This window comes from Pecten maximus, chromosome 15 (assembly GCF_902652985.1).
Source record: "Pecten maximus chromosome 15, xPecMax1.1, whole genome shotgun sequence".
NCBI classification, from domain to species: Eukaryota; Metazoa; Mollusca; class Bivalvia; order Pectinida; family Pectinidae; genus Pecten; species Pecten maximus.
In genome coordinates this window covers 35,788,588-35,806,813 of record NC_047029.1, presented here as the reverse complement: position 1 = coordinate 35,806,813, position 18,226 = coordinate 35,788,588, and the positions used below count along the sequence as shown (strand labels likewise).

Sequence of the window (18,226 nt, the reverse complement as noted above, 5' to 3'; positions counted from 1 at the left end):
TTACACAGGAACAGACAGATGGGGTCAGCAGTAAGTATACGAGATCAGGTCCCGTCATACAGATCACTTATAATCCCAATTGCCTGTACATCTAATCTCTGTGGATGAGAAATACTTATAACGTGTGTTGTTAAAACCAGATGTAGACTATAACTACAAGTATAATATTTCATCAAGTCATATGTTTTTTATCTGTGAGAGATACTGGCTAAGTGAACCTTGTTTAAGTATGTATGTATACAGACCTGGCAAAAGTCTATCTTCCTGGTCTTAGTTGGCACTGTCATTTCACACCTCATTCCTCACAGTTTCCTGACATGAATTTATTTTATATGGATTCATATTTGCCAATTACATCAAATTTCGGTCAAATAAGTGAGTATGTTTCCATTGTCAGTCTGGGCAATAACTTTTAAACCATTGAATATATCATAATGTAATGGAAGTTATGATACAATTACGTTTATCATGATCAACTCTCAAGTACAGAGCTCTGTCATTGGATCATTGCAACCTTGACCTCAAGATCAAAGGTCAAATAAGATATCTTGGTGAATCTTGCAGTATATAAGTAACAGATCTAGAGCGCATGATTAATTAAATCTAAATCACTGCCTCTGCTAGGGATTGAAGGAGGGACCTCTGACTTACTAGTCTTACACTGTAAGTGATCAAGGTAAAGAGAAGATCTCTTGAGCTGGGTGGTATATTACAGCTAGTAATTTACCAGGGTAACAAAACCAAACTGATACACTACCCGAAACTTACTTAATTATATCAAACTAATTCATACAAATTAGATATAGAAATAAACAAATTATCCAGCAGATTTTGAGGGAAAAATTTAATTGTCAGAATGTTTCTTTCATTTTGTAAGTTGTGTTATAATCAGTTCTCATTTTAAACATCTCTGTGATGGCTCCGGGTAAATGTCAAACATTCATGAGTACCTGATGGGTTAACATGTTACACATGGTCATCTAACCTCTTGTAACCAGTTACAGTAACCAAGGGGAGTCCTACCAGCTGTCTTGTTCCTTGTTTACACGTTGGTTCTGGCGATTAACTCTTAATTCTGGTACCGTAATCATATCTTATCTCTGGAACTAATTATTTTTATCAGGAAAATTTTCCTTGAAGCTTCTGCTCTGAAACAAACAAGAAAATGAAACGGAACAGATGAGTGATGGCTTTGTGTGGTATAATTACTGCTGAACTAAAAAGTATTTTTTAGTTTGTTGGTTGCTATCAGCAAGTCAAAGTCATGGCAGCCATAATTAACGGCTGTTTGGCTGTCAGTTTTACGGATCATTCTGCCACCATGAATTTCAGAGACTGGAATCCATTAAAACTTGAGAAATTTCAGAATTATAATTGACAGTGGTTATTTCTGTAAACTGATCCATAATTGGAGTGATTTATCATTAGTAAGTCTTACTCTGATTAATTTGGTCAGCTCCAAGATGATCATATATGTATGTATACAAGGAACAGGGTGATGCAGCTTCTACACAGTGTTAAATATGCAGGTCTCTGTCGCTCGACTGATGGAGCATGATTCTTTGCTCTGGAGGTAGAGCGGGGATTATCAAGGGGATTATCACGGGGATTATCATGCCAGAGAACAAAGTATGATTCCTGTTAGGGCACTTGACAATAATGTGTTTTTCTCTGTTCTTTCACATTGGCTCCCAACTAAAATCTGACGGTGGTGGATTTTGAGAGTCATGGGTTGAGATTTGGGTAAATTAACAGGGAAATAAGTATAAAAGTGAGGTTTGGGTAAATTAACAGGGGAATTAGTATAAAGGAATGGGTTAATGTGGCTTGTATATAGTGTTAGATATGGTCTCTGTCGCTTAGCTGACACAGCATGCTTCATGATAGGTAAAGCTATGGCTTATCATGTCGGGGACCTGGGTACGATTCCTGTCAGAGCACTTGGCAGGAATGTGTTTCCCCGTTCTTTCACATGTACCTTAAATTACCTTGATTAAAGTATCATTATTAAGTATTAATTTTCCATAAAAGGAAACAAAGCTGGGACACAACTATGATCAGTAATATTTCAGCTATGTTAAGAATTTAATTGAAATGTTGGTGATTTGTATGCAGTTCTGATGATCAGTTTCAAGGAAGAAATATACAACATTTTTGTCACCTGAAGTTGAATTTTTTTTTCAAAAATCATTAATTGATACATTTTGATAGAATTCAAAAGAGTAATTAATACAAGTTAATGAACTACATTGCTGAAAGTCTTTAATTCAATGGTAGCTATTGTTGGATTTGTGTTGCTATGGAGACATGCTAATCAAACTTCCTTGTTATGTGTTTTATGGATTCATCGCAAGAAAGATTTTCTAGGAATAAAATTCAGATTCAGTAGTTTATACATAATCATGAAAAAGATTTTAAAGAGACTTTTTTTTCTTAAAACTGCATACCTCCGGTTAGATGATATTAAATTGTTTTCAAATCAGTGTGATACAGATAGATCTATATGGTAGACGCTAATTGACTGAACATGGTCGTGGTGTGACATTTAAATGGTTGATACCAAACATGTTTCTAGGAGACTGTGAAATGAAGATTTATCTGAAAACCATGGTGGTGAGTCTGACATAAGACATAGATAAAATCAAGCCGGTCATCTTCCCGGTCATCTTCTCCCTGGTCATCTTCCCGGTGGTCATCTTCTCCCCGGTGGTCATCTTCTCCCCGGTCATCTTCTCCCTGGTCATCTTCCCGGTCATCTTCTCCCCGGTCATCTTCTCCCTGGTCATCTCCCCGGTCATCTTCTCCCCGGTCATCTTCTCCCCGGTCATCTTCTCCCTGGTCATCTTCTCCCCGATCATCTTCTCCCTGGTCATCTTCCCCGGCCGTCTTCTCCCCGGTCATCTTCCCCGGTCATCTTCCTGGTGTTTTACTTCCACTGTCAGTAGTGTAAAACATGAGGTTTTCCTTTATTTAATTTTCCTTTGTAGTCAGAAGTCTTTGGTAGGACATTGGCTGTCTATAAGCTGCAGAGACGGGGCTTTTGATACAGAGGAAAAATATGTAAGGTGGGAAGGTGTATCAAATGTCAAGATGGGGAGGGGGTAGGGGTATCAAATGTCAAGGTAGGGAGGGGGTAAGGGTATCTAATATCAAGGTGGGGAGGGTGTAGGGGGTATCTAATATCAAGGTGGGGAGGGGGTAGGGGGTATCAAATGTCAAGGTGGGGAGGGGGTAGGGGGTATCTAATGTCAAGGTGGGGAGGGGGGAGGGGGTATCTAATGTCAAGGATGGGGAGGGGGTAGGGGGGTATCAAATGTCAAGGTGGGGAGGGGGTAGGGGGTATCTAATGTCAAGGTGGGGAGGGGTAGGGGTATCTAATGTCAAGGTGGGGAGGGGGAGGGGGTATCTAATGTCAAGGTGGGGAGGGGGGAGGGGTATCTAATGTCAAGGTGGGGAGGGGGGAGGGGTATCTAATGTCAAGGTGGGGAGGGGGTAGGGGTATCAAATGTCAAGGTGGGGAGGGGGTAGGGTATCAAATGTCAAGGTGGGGAGGGGGTAGGGGTATCTAATGTCAAGGTGGGGAGGGGGGTAAGGGTATCTAATGTCAAGGTGGGGAGGGGGTAGGGGGTATCTAATGTCAAGGTGGGGAGGGGGTAGGGGTATCTAATGTCAAGGTGGGGAGGGGGTAGGGGGTATCTAATGTCAAGGTGGGGAGGGGGTAGGGGGTATCTAATGTCAAGGTGTGGAGGGGGTAGGGGGTATCTAATGTCAAGGTGTGGAGGGGGTAGGGGGTATCTAATGTCAAGGTGGGGAGGGGGTAGGGGTATCTAATGTCAAGGTGGGGAGGGGGTAGGGGGTATCTAATGTCAAGGTGGGGAGGGGGGTAGGGGGTATCTAATGGCAAGGTGGGGAGGGGGTAGGGGTATTTAATGTCAAGATGGGGAGGGGGTAGGGGCTATCTATAAGGTGGGGAGGGGGTAGGGGCTATCTATAAGGTGGGGAGGAAAAGGGGTAGTACGGGTCATCCAGTGTTTAACTAAGACATAGGTCAAGCCATTGATACCTTTAGTAAATAGTCTATAGTAAGAAATGTGATTGGTGTAAGGTAGAAAGGAGACTTGAGGAATACAGTCCATATATTCTCATTTACAGACTACATTGATCTACTGGGGTGAATTAAAATTTTGACTTTGAAAGCTTAATTTGCTTGTTTCTGATCAGAAAAAGCTGTAAATTCATATAGAATGTAAAACCAAAACCAGAAGCTATCTTCAGAAATCAGATAAACATGCAGGAATCTAAATATTTTGTTTTGACTTGTTTAATCAAAATGCTGAATTTATTTACTTGTTCATAAAGTAAAGACAGAGTGTTAGATTTTATAAACATGATAAAATTACACAACTTTCTTTTGGAAAAATTGTAGAGAATTGAAACTTCTTAATTTCAGTCACACTAGGAGCTGATGTATTGAAATTGAATGGTCAGATATTACTTCAAAGTTTAATCTTAGAGTTTGTGTTAAAAGCTAGTGAAATGCTGTTTGATCATCGGGCCAATGGTGTTTGTTTACAGACACTGTCATCATTTCTAAACAAATGAAATCTTATCTGTTATATATCAGTCAAATAAAACATGTCCAGGTTCATCGTGGGGTCAGGATATCAACATAATGTTAAAGTCATATCCCATCTCTATATAGACACCAGCAGAAATGTTTATTTTGCTCACTCATTCTCCAGAAAAGTGCAGATATATATTAATTTCATATGCAGTCACTCATTCTCCAGAAAAGTACAGATTAATTTTGTTGTGTTCAAGCAGATGAGATTACTGGTACGTGTTTAGATTTCTGTTTCTACCACAGAGCTCCGTCTGTCTTATTATATGTGATTTGAATTGTGCTGGTTTGTGTGCTCCCTTGGCGACAGATTTAGTCCCTTGGCGACAGGTTTACATGCGAGACAATGTGTTTGTGTTTTTATCAAAGACATTGGGTTTCATGGTTTTTCTGGTACACTTGTGATTTAGCCCACATAAGACACTTTAGGGAAGTAGTTCTATCTTTGAAGGTATGTTTTACAGTGCTTGTAACAGTACAGGTCACCGATGAAGAAATATCACGGAGATTGGTAACCATGGTGATAATTTTACCTACAGTTGATTGACTCGATCTTTTGATGGTTTTCGCCTGAATTTGATTTACACAATATTTTATGTGACTACGACTTGATTTTTAATTTTCTCTCCCATAAGTTGATCAGATAGAATCTCACACAAGTATGGTTTATATCAGTGCGTGGTACGTCTCTCTACAGAAGTCAACAGATGAAACGTAGAAATATCCATGAAAAAGAAATCTGACAGCATTTATGTGGTCAAGAAGTCTCCAAACAAAAACATGATAAAAAAAGATACTATAAAAAGATTTTGGTGAACCAAAAATGCAAAACTGTGAGTTTTATAATTTAAGAAAATGGAACACATTTCTAACGTATTTTTGTAAAGAAAACACAATACATTACATATGGAGAGTTAGATTTGTGAAGGTATTTAAGGGTCATACAGTACTTAATGCCCTGTTAAGTTCATTTCATCCATTTTGCTTTGGAAATGTGTATACAGCAGTCAATCATTAGAATATTATTAAATCATTTTAAAGTGAAGCAGAAACAAAAAGGTGATAAAAAGGGGCACACTAACATGTTTACAAATAGCACATGTCTGACCTTCATCACTGCTCCGGACACACATACAAAAAATATTGGATTTGACGGTCATCACTGCTCCGGACACACATACAAAAGATATTGGATTTAACGGTTGGGGATGAATGGATTAAGGAGTGCAGCAGTACTCAAGGGGAGGTAATCGGTTGATCAACATGTCAAACTTGTGGGAGTATCAGTGTGACAGACACTTCAATCACGTTATGTACACACTGTGAAGATGGGTCAGATAAAACAAAATCAACACAGATCCTGTTGATAATATAAAAATCAACAGAGATTGTTTGTTTTGATGGACGAGTGCACGACCCTGGATTATCTGGACATCGGGAGGTTATTTAGATCAACGTTTTTGATTGTTTTAGACACTTTTAACTTTTTCTCATCCAGTTCAGGTTGTCTTTAATGCTGAAAACGTGGGTCTGCATGATTATATACATAGAGGGGTTCATCGATAACCATTATGGATCTGAAGAGTTCCAGTCACTGTTTTACCCTACGCTAACTTAAAGGAGCAATAGATTCTATTTTTAGGTGCCGTCATGGCCACGTCCACTTAGTCCTTGTAGAGATCAAGGGCCAAATGATTTAGAACTCCTGGGGGAATCAACCTTTTTCTTATTTCAACGATAAACCCCGGTGAGTCAAGGATCATGGGACCGAATGAATACTTCACAAAAATACCAAACAACACACTATCTCCTTCCGTGAAGTATTTGTTATTTTGTAATATGATGTCTCCTTCCGTGAAGTATTTGTTATTTTGTAATATGATTTCTCCTTCCGTGAAGTATTTGTTATTTTGTAATATGATGTCTCCTTCCGTGAAGTATTTGTTATTTTGTAATATGATGTCTCCTTCCGTGAAGTATTTGTTATTTTGTAATATGATGTCTCCTTCCGTGAAGTATTTGTTATTTTGTAATATGATGTCTCCTTCCGTGAAGTATTTCTTATTTTGTAATATGATGTCTCCTTCCGTGAAGTATTTGTTATTTTGTAATATGATGTCTCCTTCCGTGAAGTATTTGTTATTTTGTAATATGATGTCTCCTTCCGTGAAGTATTTGTTATTTTGTAATATGATGTCTCCTTCCGTGAAGTATTTGTTATTTTGTAATATGATGTCTCCTTCCGTGAAGTATTTGTTATTTTGTAATATGATGTCTCCTTCCGTGAAGTATTTCTTATTTTGTAATATGATGTCTCCTTCCGTGAAGTATTTGTTATTTTGTAATATGATGTCTCCTTCCGTGAAGTATTTGTTATTTTGTAATATGATGTCTCCTTCCGTGAAGTATTTCTTATTTTGTAATATGATGTCTCCTTCCGTGAAGTATTTGTTATTTTGTAATATGATGTCTCCTTCCGTGAAGTATTTGTTATTTTGTAATATGATGTCTCCTTCCGTGAAGTATTTCTTATTTTGTAATATGATGTCTCCTTCCGTGAAGTATTTGTTATTTTGTAATATGATGTCTCCTTCCGTGAAGTATTTCTTATTTTGTAATATGATGTCTCCTTCCGTGAAGTATTTCTTATTTTGTAATATGATTCTTTTATGTGGTAAAAAATGCCTGTTTGAGATAAATAGATCATAAAAAAATAAGTTTCTTCTAATGAAAGTTATCAAAATTTCTGAAAATAAGTTCCTTCTAATGATAGTTATCAAAGATCAAACATCTTATCAAGATTCAGATGAATTAATAAATGTAGTAAAAAAAATTACAGTTAGTTGAATGAGTATCTTGAAAATGTAGGAAAAAATATGTGTGACAGTGATTTACGGAATCTTACAGAGAATCGCGATGTGGTTTATCAGGAAATGTGACGGACATTATAAACGTAACAAGTTGCGAGTCTCCTAGACTAGACCAGAGAATGATATATATATACTGGGTGATTAAATTCTGCCTGCAGCCTGGTGATCAGCTCTCTTTAGCATGCACTTTTCCTGTTGGATATGTAAATATCATTTCTGAATCCGGTGGTGACGAGTTTCTGACGATTGTGTTAATTGATTAAACCTGTTCCAGAATTCATTACTCATGTTAAAAATCGTTAAAAAGAAAATTTATTTTTACCACGGAAGAAAAGTGGTTTTAAAGATAAATTGATAATGTCTCGACCATCTAAAGGATGAGTGTTGGTGAAGGGAAACACATACATTTTATAAAACTGCAGCGAAAATAGATTATGAAGATATATATTGAAAATAATGCTCACGAAACAATTTTATCGTACATTTATGTGGACAATTATCAGATGAACACTCTATGCTCCAAAGCATACCGTTAATTATAGCTAAATACATTGAGTGCTGGATAATATAACTGAAGTGACCAGGCAAGCAAGTCTAAAACTGACATTAAGCCTGTAACATATTGAGGTGAGTTTTTGAGAGAAATGCAGAAAATGTTGATTTTCTAAAAACTGTTTAATTCAAAAGTTTACTGTAACTTATTCACTAATAGTTTCACCATTTCTAACCTAAAGATAAATAATATATACAGTATATATCTCGAAATAATTATGATAATGTACTACCATGGTTTTGAATGTCAAGCTGTAATCTACATCAATAATTATATAACCCACACATATATATAGCTAGCTGTATAATGAATTCTAAATTTAATTATCCTGAATTTGAACCCATAACATGAATATTCCATAGATGTAATATAATTGGTGGCGGCAAACTAAAAACACTGGAGATCATATCTTTGAAAAATTCCTGTAATCATTGTTTTTCAATGTTGTAACAAAATCAGCCCTTCATGTTGTCAAAGGATGGTTGATAATTTGGACCAGATGGGAAGTTTTAAAGGCTGAGAAATACACATTTCCTAAACTAGATGTAGCTTCAGTTTATGAGTATCAAAGGTCTGAATGCAGACAAAAGATGTAATGTTTATACAGTAGCTTCAATTTTTATACCAGGCCTGAATTCAAGAAAGTATCATGTTAATAGATAATTAGAAGTTTTGTTTTGTTTTTCTGGATTTATCAGCCCTTGAACTGCCAATGTCATTTTGAGGGGAAGTGACTTTGTAGTAGTTGGTGACTACCACACTGAACAAAAGGCTGTCGCATGCCATCCAGAGCAATAAGGGTAAATGTCTGGCCAATTGAGAAACACAAATCTGAAGGGTCCTGTTCAGGGGTGTCCTGAACCTTTTTTTTTTTTTTTTTACCTATACATCAGGCGTGTCCTGAATGATATGTTAATGATAAATACGCCTCATACATCAAGCTAACAGTCAATCAGTATATTGTATAGATCGTCCTATTTCCTTGATATAAAGCTATGATGCGTATGTTTAGTTTGGAGGAGACTTTGTGGCCCACAGTTTGTTCCCACTGGACACCGTCCTTGACCCCATTTTAGTCTTGTTCTGGACATCCTCACAGTAAGCTACTAATGGACTAATGCAGCCACTCTCAGTACTGTAACAATATTAGAATCATTTCGTTATATTTTGCCACATCTAGAAATACTATCTGAACAGTAGAACCAACAGAGGTAATCAAAAACGTGTAAACAGTCTGGAATCTTCGGGATCCTCATTTGATTCCTGGTCCCGAGGGCATGTTTTATAGGAGTATTTTAGGTTAGTCACTAAATGTCCCCCGACTCCTCGACTGGCTGAGACATTTTGTCCATCTGTTTTACATGTACAGTGTTCTCTATTACTTTGTTCTTTCATCCCACAAAAAAACAATTCGGCAAATTTACAGCAGTCTTTATAGTAGATATACTGCTGGATTCCTCTCCCTCGGTGGTAGAACTCTCATCTCAATTCATGGAGAGGGTTTCTGATAGCTATAGTATATATATATTGTCTGTCCGCCAGTCACTGTGAGACCATCATTAATCCTTCTCTCTATCAGACCCTTACTTAGTCTATACATACGTATCACTAGTCATTAACAATATCTATTACAGCCTGTATGTGATCTCCAGGTCTCCTGGTCCTGGGCTGGATTCTAAGTTACCTTCAAAAAAACGTACCAAACTCTCGTTAAGGTGATGGCGGGGATCTTAGACAGGTCTGGTGTAATGATGTTTCTCATTCCCTTTAAGACATCTGTATGGACTTGCTTCACATGGACCCTACCTGCAATGCGTCAGCTAGGACTTTCAGACTGGACATTATGATGGATGTTCTTCAGAGGGTTTTTAATGTTTTGTTTTTTGTAGCCATTATGCCAAAGTCTACAGTCATGGACTCTTTATTAATTTCTGAGTTATTAAATTTTCAATTAATTTAATTTTCAATTGATTTAATTTTAAATTGATTAAATTTTCAATTGATGTATCTGATCATTACTATTAATACTAGTACTGCATGCTTTTTAGCTCACCTACAGGTCTGAAGGCTGGGTGAGCTTCGTTATGCCGTGGCATAGTGTGTTCATTAGCTGTCAACTTTACCCTGCTATAGTTAAGAACAACTTAGCACTAGATTTCAACCAAATTTGGTGTGAATCATTCTAGGGTGAACAAGAACCATGCAGGATTGTATAAATGGCAAGCCTATCTACCCAGGGGCCTGAGGGTTTGGGCCTGAGGGTTGGGGCCTGAGGGGTGGGGCCTAACAGGGGAAATATGCACCAAATTCTTTGAAATTCTTCTTCTGTAGGAATGAAAGGATTTGTCCAGCTTTGGCCTGAAGCATCCATATATAGGTGAATTTTGTGGGTCTGGCCTCACAGGGGCCTCAGGATTGAAGTCAAATAGGGGGAAATTAGCAAATTCTTTAAAATCCTTCTCCTGTAGAAATATATAGTGCCCTTTTAGGTCATATGGTATATTCTAATATAGTGCATATCAAAATATCTTCAAACTGGTAGAGATAATCTGTATAGTGTCCAGTAGGTGTATAAAGAACTGCACTTTTATCTCCATTTCTAAATTGGCCATTACTTTTGTGTGAGGTCCAGACAAGAATCACGGCAGCCAGACTAATTATGACATGATATAGCGTCCCTGTGTATCCTTTGGTCATCATGGTCAGTTAGTCTCTTTACACTAATGCAGTAAGAAATGTCTTTCTCCCCTATCAAATATACAGGGCTACATTCTTCCATTCCTTTCTCTGACATCAGAAATGATGGCTGACTTGGATAAATTTGGAGTATCGCTGGCAATTAATCTGTACCAAATGCTCATGCATGGTCTTGGAATATTTAGCTTCAGGTGATACCTTCAGAAATACCACAAAATCATCAACTAGTACTACCTTACCCATTTGGAAACAAGATTTGTACCAAATATAAAAATTAAAGGCACAATTTAAGTTGATTCCTTCGATTGATTTTGATTCTAACATGTTGGTAAAATACAAAATTGACGTCACCAAAAGTCCATAATTGATGATTAATTACAATCACCAGATATATAGAGTAATCCACATTTGAAATGTGTTGGCAATAGGTTTAAGGAAAATTTCCAGGTTTGGTGGAAGGATTGTCCTGCAGAAGCTGAGAAAACTTCCTTGCAATCTAGCACTAGGCATGCATCTTATAAGCATTGATTTGGTGGGGTTGTCTAATCTCTCTGGTATTTTATAAAACTTTATTGGTTATATAAATATCCTGGACTGGTTGTTAGGCTGATGAATACAGCTAATTGGCACTAGGAGTGACCTGCTGATTTAGAGAAATCTCCATGGCAACCTAAAACATAAGATACATTTAGTAGATTTAGAGAGATATCTCCATGACAACCTAAAACATAAGATACATTTAGTAGATTTAGAGAGATATCTCCATGGCAACCTAAAACATAGCTAGGATACATTTAGTAGATTTAGAGAAATATCTCCATGACAACCTAAAACATAGATACATTTAGTAGATTTAGAGAGATATCTCCATGGCAACCTAAAACATAGCTAGGATACATTTAGTAGGTTTAGAGAGATAGTTCCATGACAACCTAAAACATAAGATACATTTAGTAGATTTGGAGAGATATCTCCATGGCAACCTGAAACATAAGATACATTTAGTAGGTTTAGAGAGGTATCTCCATGACAACCTAAAACATAGATACATTTAGTAGATTTAGAGAGATATCTCCATGGGAACATAAAACATAGCTAGGATACATTTAGTAGATTTAGAGAGATATCTCCATGGCAACCTAAAACATAAGATACATTTAGTAGATTTAGAGAGATATCTCCATGACAACCTAAAACATAAGATACTTTTAGTAGATTTAGAGAGATATCTCCATGCCAATGGCAACCAAAACATTTAGTAGATTTTAGATGTTTCCCCAGAAATTTGAGTCTGTGCGACTCTTCCTCTAGAATTTTGAAACAGAATTTTATTAACAGTTTTGGGGTATGCTATTTTTCATAAAAACTTCTTTACAATGATATTGGTTGAGTCTTGAGTCATTGACAAATTAACAATTGTTATGCACATATGCAAATGAGGAATTTGCCAATGGTATATTTTATTTGCAAGAAATCCAGATTTTCATTGACCAATAAAAAGCATCAATACTTTTTAAATGAAGTGGAATACTGGAAACATTTACAGGAATGATGTATCTTTCTGTCACCATCAAGTTTAGTTGATACTCCATATTTATAAAAAAAGTCCTTCGTCAGTTTGCTATACAACCAACACCAACTACAGATTGAAGACCTGCAGATACTTATCACTTGTTCCCTGTCAAAAAATCATAGTTTTAAAATGTGCAGTTTTATGTTCTGTTTCACTTTGAAGTTTTCATAATTTTCAAAACAGAACTATCATGAAATCTTAGAAGTAAAAAGAAATAACAACACAGAAGAGTGGTGTCTGAGATTTCCCTTCAAACCATATCTGACTCAAACAGATATTTCAATATTCTATGTAAACACTATCAAGCAGAGCACATTTCATTTCAATTTGTCATTAAACATTTTAACTGCTAGTACATAGTCATAAATCACTTTCCTAGATCTCTTTGAAGTCTAGAGACATAACAAAACAATCCCAATAACAAACAATTGTACATAAAATACCTTATTAAGTGATACTAGCTGTCTTTGTGACCTTGACATTGACTGTTCCTAAGTGGCACTAGCTGCCTCTATGACCTTGACTTCCATTGTTCCTAAGTGGTCACAGCTGCCTGTGTGACCTTGAACTTTGTTGTGCCTTAGTGATACTGTGTCTGTGACCTTGACTTTGATTGTTCCTAAGTGGCACTAGCTGCCTCTGACCTTGACCCTCTTGTGTCTTGTCAGAATGTTTATGACTTGTGTGGAGTTTTGGGTACGTTTTGTGTTTCAATCTGTCGGATTGATTGTGACCTTTTGTGTCCCTGTCATTCCAGTGAGATAACACTATAAATTCTTTGAGTTTCTGCTTTCATAGTGATTAGATCCTGTAAAACTGTCTGACACACTATCTTGCAGTTTTGATGTGAACTTGATAAAACTTGTCTATATTTAGGGAAAATATCAGATCATCAGACAAATGAAAAGATCAAATCCTAGATTTAGTCTCTGGTTTCAATTTAGGAGACCATTTTGTCTGAGGGTCTGTCAGGTGGAAGTAATTAAATGTTAGGCCGGTAAAGGACGTGCCTGCTGAGCTGTGATATTATTAGATTCAGAAGATGATGTGGCAGGAATTCGTTCAGCTCACTGAGCTAACTTGATATGGTTCTGGGGACATGGATCAATAGATCATCTAGCACATGGTTTAGGAATGTTTACATCATAGTCAACTGCTGAATCCTTTGTGGTAGATAACAATCTCATGATGGAGTTTAAAATATCTGGTGACAATTTGTGTGACACTTGTACAGACTAGGAGACTATCCATCACAGGATTAGAATTCATAATGATACATCAAATTGTCATATCAGGTTCCAGGGCTACAAGCTTTCTTTTAATTAAAAGATACATCTTATGTTTTTATCTAAGAAAGTTTTTTTTTTCGGAATAAGAAAATGTCCTGAACATAAGGTGATTTATCTTATTTTTTTATTCTAAGAAAGTTTTTTTTCCGAATAAGAAAATGTCCTGAACATAAGTTGATTGAGTGACGGAAAATAAATTCATGTAGAGATGAGTGAAAGAAAATGTTTTCAATTTAAAAATGAGTTGAGTTTTTAGGTCATCTTAGCAAAGCTGTAACCTTTTCCAACCTGGCTTTGTCTGTCGGCATGCGTTGTCCATTGTTAGTTAACATTTTCACATTTTCAACTTCTTCTCAAAAACTCCTGAACTATTTTTGATGAAATTTTGAAGAAACCTTCCTTTTTTGGCTGAAGGGCTACCCAAATTGTAAATTATATGGCCCCTACCCCTCAAGGGTGGGACCAAAAGGAGTCAAATTGACTGATATTTAAAACATCTTCTTCTCAAGATCCAGATATAGCAGAGTATCATCATCAAATGTAAACAGTTCACTTATCATAGAAACAGTCAGTGATGGTCGAAAATGATCACAGGTTATAGTTTAGACAATTTGGTGCTTTATCAGGCGATCTGGGTCACAATACCATTGTAACAATTCCAAATTAGTACAAACGTACCTAATTATATACTGCGTATAGTATACCCAGCTGGTTAACATAACTTGCTTTAACATGGTCTCACTTTGGTTCCAAACAAAACTGTATAAAAGTTATCCTACAATTTGTTTTTCAGATAATTAGGTTGATACAGCATCAACAGAGAATTAAATTAAAGCCATGTTATTGTAAGATAAAAAAACCCATTTAATATAAGAATGTCTATTACAGAAATCATCTGGAAATAGTACTGTAGAAGGGTTAATTTGTGTTTGATAGCGCCAGCAGGTTACTCAGTACTAATCATAGTCCTCTGGATGTTTGAGTGCAGTAGCAAGCTTGATTACAGTGATAGACCATGATTTACTATAATACTAGGTCAGTCAAGGGGTTATTATAGTGCAGCAGTATTGAACCAATATAATTTAGAATCAAAACATTCTGGAGTATGTTTTGTGATTCGTGAGGGAGGCCAATTTTTTGTTTGTTTGTTACATTTTCACTATTGAACTTGAAGGATACCTTTTAAACTAAAGTAATCGCTTGTATATACGAAATTGTCCTTTATGATAATTGTCAAAAAAAAAAAAAAAAATATAATTTAGAATCAAAATATTCTTGAGTATGTTTTGTGATTCGTGAGGGTGGCCAATTTTTTGTTTGTTTGTTACATTTTCACTATTGAACTTGAAGGATACCCTTTAAACTAAAGTAATCGCTTGTATATACGAAATTGTCTTTTATGATAATTGTCATAAAAAAACAAAAAAACAAAAACAAAATTTGCAAGAAACATTAAACTGATTGGTCATGGTTGCTACATATATAATGAATTCACATTATGAGTCTTGAAAATATAGAAAAGAAAAGCAAATTATTTCAACAATATTTTTTTTTATATCAAATTTTGGAGTTACAGTTTTCTTTTAACTTGAAGCTCATGGACTCATAGTCATACTCAAGTTTTGTAGCTATTTATTTGAAAGTATTAACTTTAATTTGCTATGTGTTTGGATAAATCTCTATATAGTTCCAATCATTTGTGTGAAAGACATGTGAAACTTGATCTGTTACACCGCTAGGGCATCTATCTTGCAATTGTGACAAGAGGATATAAAAACCAATCGCCATTCTTTTAGAATTTCTTGAAGGACTTTGTCCATTGATCATTATCTTTTCAGTTCCAGCCTTAATTAATTGATTTCCGTAAATGAAATAGATTTACAAAAGCGATTTGCTTGTTTCCAAATCCCAATTAGTGTAGAATATTGAATAATCTATCAGTTAATAACTGACATATGTAACTCCTGACATATTAGTCACAAATCTTGGTGTGACTCTGTGAAACTGACATATACCAGTCACGAACTGTGGTATACAGGTCTTTTTTGGTATAAATTACTTGGTAAAACTGCATGACATCATAGACTCCAACTTTGGTGTGACTCAGTAAAACTGGTTAACTTTTGAACGATCGAGCCCTACGTATAGCTATGCATGAGGTCAAAATTATTTTGCATGACATAAGGACCCTACTGTTGTCATATTAATTATCAAGTTCTGTTAAAGAATATTTTATCACCGAGAAAAACAAACAATTGCGACATCAAAGTGAACAGGGACAGTCAGCTGTAATTTTTTTTGCTCTTAACAGTTTCATGATATCATTTGAAGACTGAAGGATGGAGCATTGATGGGATTTATTTTCTTGGAAATTTTACGATATTTAAAATGAGTTTTACAAGCCCTAATTGGGCTGTGTGTCCATTTCGTTAAAGGATGGAACTTTTATGGATTTTTTTCTTAAAAAATTCACCATACTAAAAATGAGTTTTACAAAAGATGCATTGAGCAGTACGTGTGTCCATTTCTCCAAGGATGGAGCTTTGATGGAATCTAACAAGATGCCTGTAGCAGTTTGTCCATACTCCATTGCGACTTTGAGTGGACATTTAGTTGTCGGAATGATGGGGATCTGTCATGTCAATGTAACATTGTGGTGGTCTCCTAGCCTCTTTATCAGTTGATTTACTGTTAGGATGTTATTCCATATCATTCTGTGACAAGGAATTTTCATGAAATGCCGCCACTATGATTATACCTTAGCAGTAACAGCGAATCCTTTAACAGTGGGGACTTTTATAAGCTTCTGCTTTTGACTCCACAACTCCACAAGGTCAGCTAGATCAGAAATCATAAAGTCCATAGCCATGATGGCAGGTACCGTAATTCACAAAACAAAATTGGCAAGGAAATCGCATGGAATTTTCAAAATTTGATATTCCTAAAGAGGTATTGCCTATATATCTGTCAAGGCAGGTAATACCAGGCAGGAATCCTCAAAGAGTCTACATGGCATGGAACCAAGGACTCGTAAACAAGGCACCCACAGTGTCCTTGGGCTTCTGTTTGTTATGTGTTTTCATGATCGATGGATTATGTCATAATGACATGCAATATTCACTCTGACTGAGAGCCAGAAGATACCAACTATCAGCTATTCAGTTTACAACGAAAATAATGTGATTTGGACCGATATCTGTGTTTCTACAAAGATTTTAATGATGCATATTAAATGTTTTATTTGATTGTCAGATCTCGATGAAATTATACAGATGCATTTGAAGATAATGTGAAATAAAAAGTTGCACAATATTCCATGCCATAGGATAATGTTACTCAATATTCCATGCCGTAGGATAAAGTTACACAATATTCCATGCCGTAGGATAAAGTTACACAATATTCCATGCCATAGGATACGTTATTTACCAAACTGTCTGTCCATTACAGTATTGGAAACATAACCCAGCATGTTTATCTATCCCAAGCTTCCAATACCAGCAGGCCCCAACTCTGGATATGGTAGCGGACACCTAGACCCCCCTACTCTGATTATGGTATGTGATTGCCTTGACCCCTACTCTGGATATGGTAACAGATACCAAGGCGTCTAATTTGTATATGGTAGCCAATGGTTGACCTCTATACTACTCTGGATATCGTAGCTGGCACCTTAGAACTCTACCCTGAACATTGTAGCAGGTGCTTGGCCCCTAAGTCTCTGAGCAGTAGCAGATAGGTGGTCCCCTTAATCTTTGAGTATATATATATAGTAGTAGGTAGTTGGCCCCAACTCTGTATATGGAAACGGATAGTTCCCTGGCCCCTATGTTATGTATTTTGTGTCTGATGGAGTTAACGCATGTTGCATGCCCTTCAAATTCATTGATGATCCTGATACGATAAATAGCGAAACACAGCATCATGTTTATCGTATTGACAGCTACTGTAGAGGGATTGATATGGTCCTGGAGCCCGTCTCAGCTCTCTAGTACTACAATACACCTAGGTTCATGTCCCAGCAATCGCCAAAGCTATTTAGGATCTGCAGATCTCCACGATCGGGTGGAGTGGTTCTGTCATTCCGAGCTTCTGATACTCCCAGCATAGACGTTATCATCATAAAATACAAAACTTGACCCTGTAATGATCCCATTGGGGAGTCTACAAACCAAACCAGATGTCACCATTTAATATATCGTGATAACTATATAAACACATCACATTGTATTGGTATTTATTACCCACTGAAATATACAAGTTCTGGTTACATGTTTTATGTCTGAGTGTGGCTGACAATACAGACATGACAAGGTCAGATCAGGACAACAAGGTCAGACCAGGCTGACAAGGTCAGACTAGGACGACAAGGTCAGACCAAGATGACAAGGTCGGATCAGGTCAACAAGGTCAGACCAGGATGACAAGGTCAGACCAAGATGACAAGGTCAGACTAGGTCGACAAGGTCAGACCAGGATGGCAAGGTCAGACTTATCAGACTAGGTCAGACAAGGCCAACAAGGTCAGATCTGGACGACAAGGTCAAACCAGGACAACAAGGTCAGGCTAGGTCGACAAGGTCAGATCAGCATGACAAGGTCAGACCAGGTCGACAAGGTCAG

At 36.8% G+C, this 18,226-nt stretch overlaps 1 protein-coding gene across 1 annotated transcript in view; it reads left to right on the top strand.

Annotated features, from left to right (window-relative positions):
- Nucleotides 1-18,226, top strand: part of LOC117343408 (potassium voltage-gated channel subfamily H member 2-like) — a 243,962-nt gene that overhangs the window by 122,042 nt on the left and 103,694 nt on the right. The gene's annotated exons all lie outside the window — the stretch shown is intronic.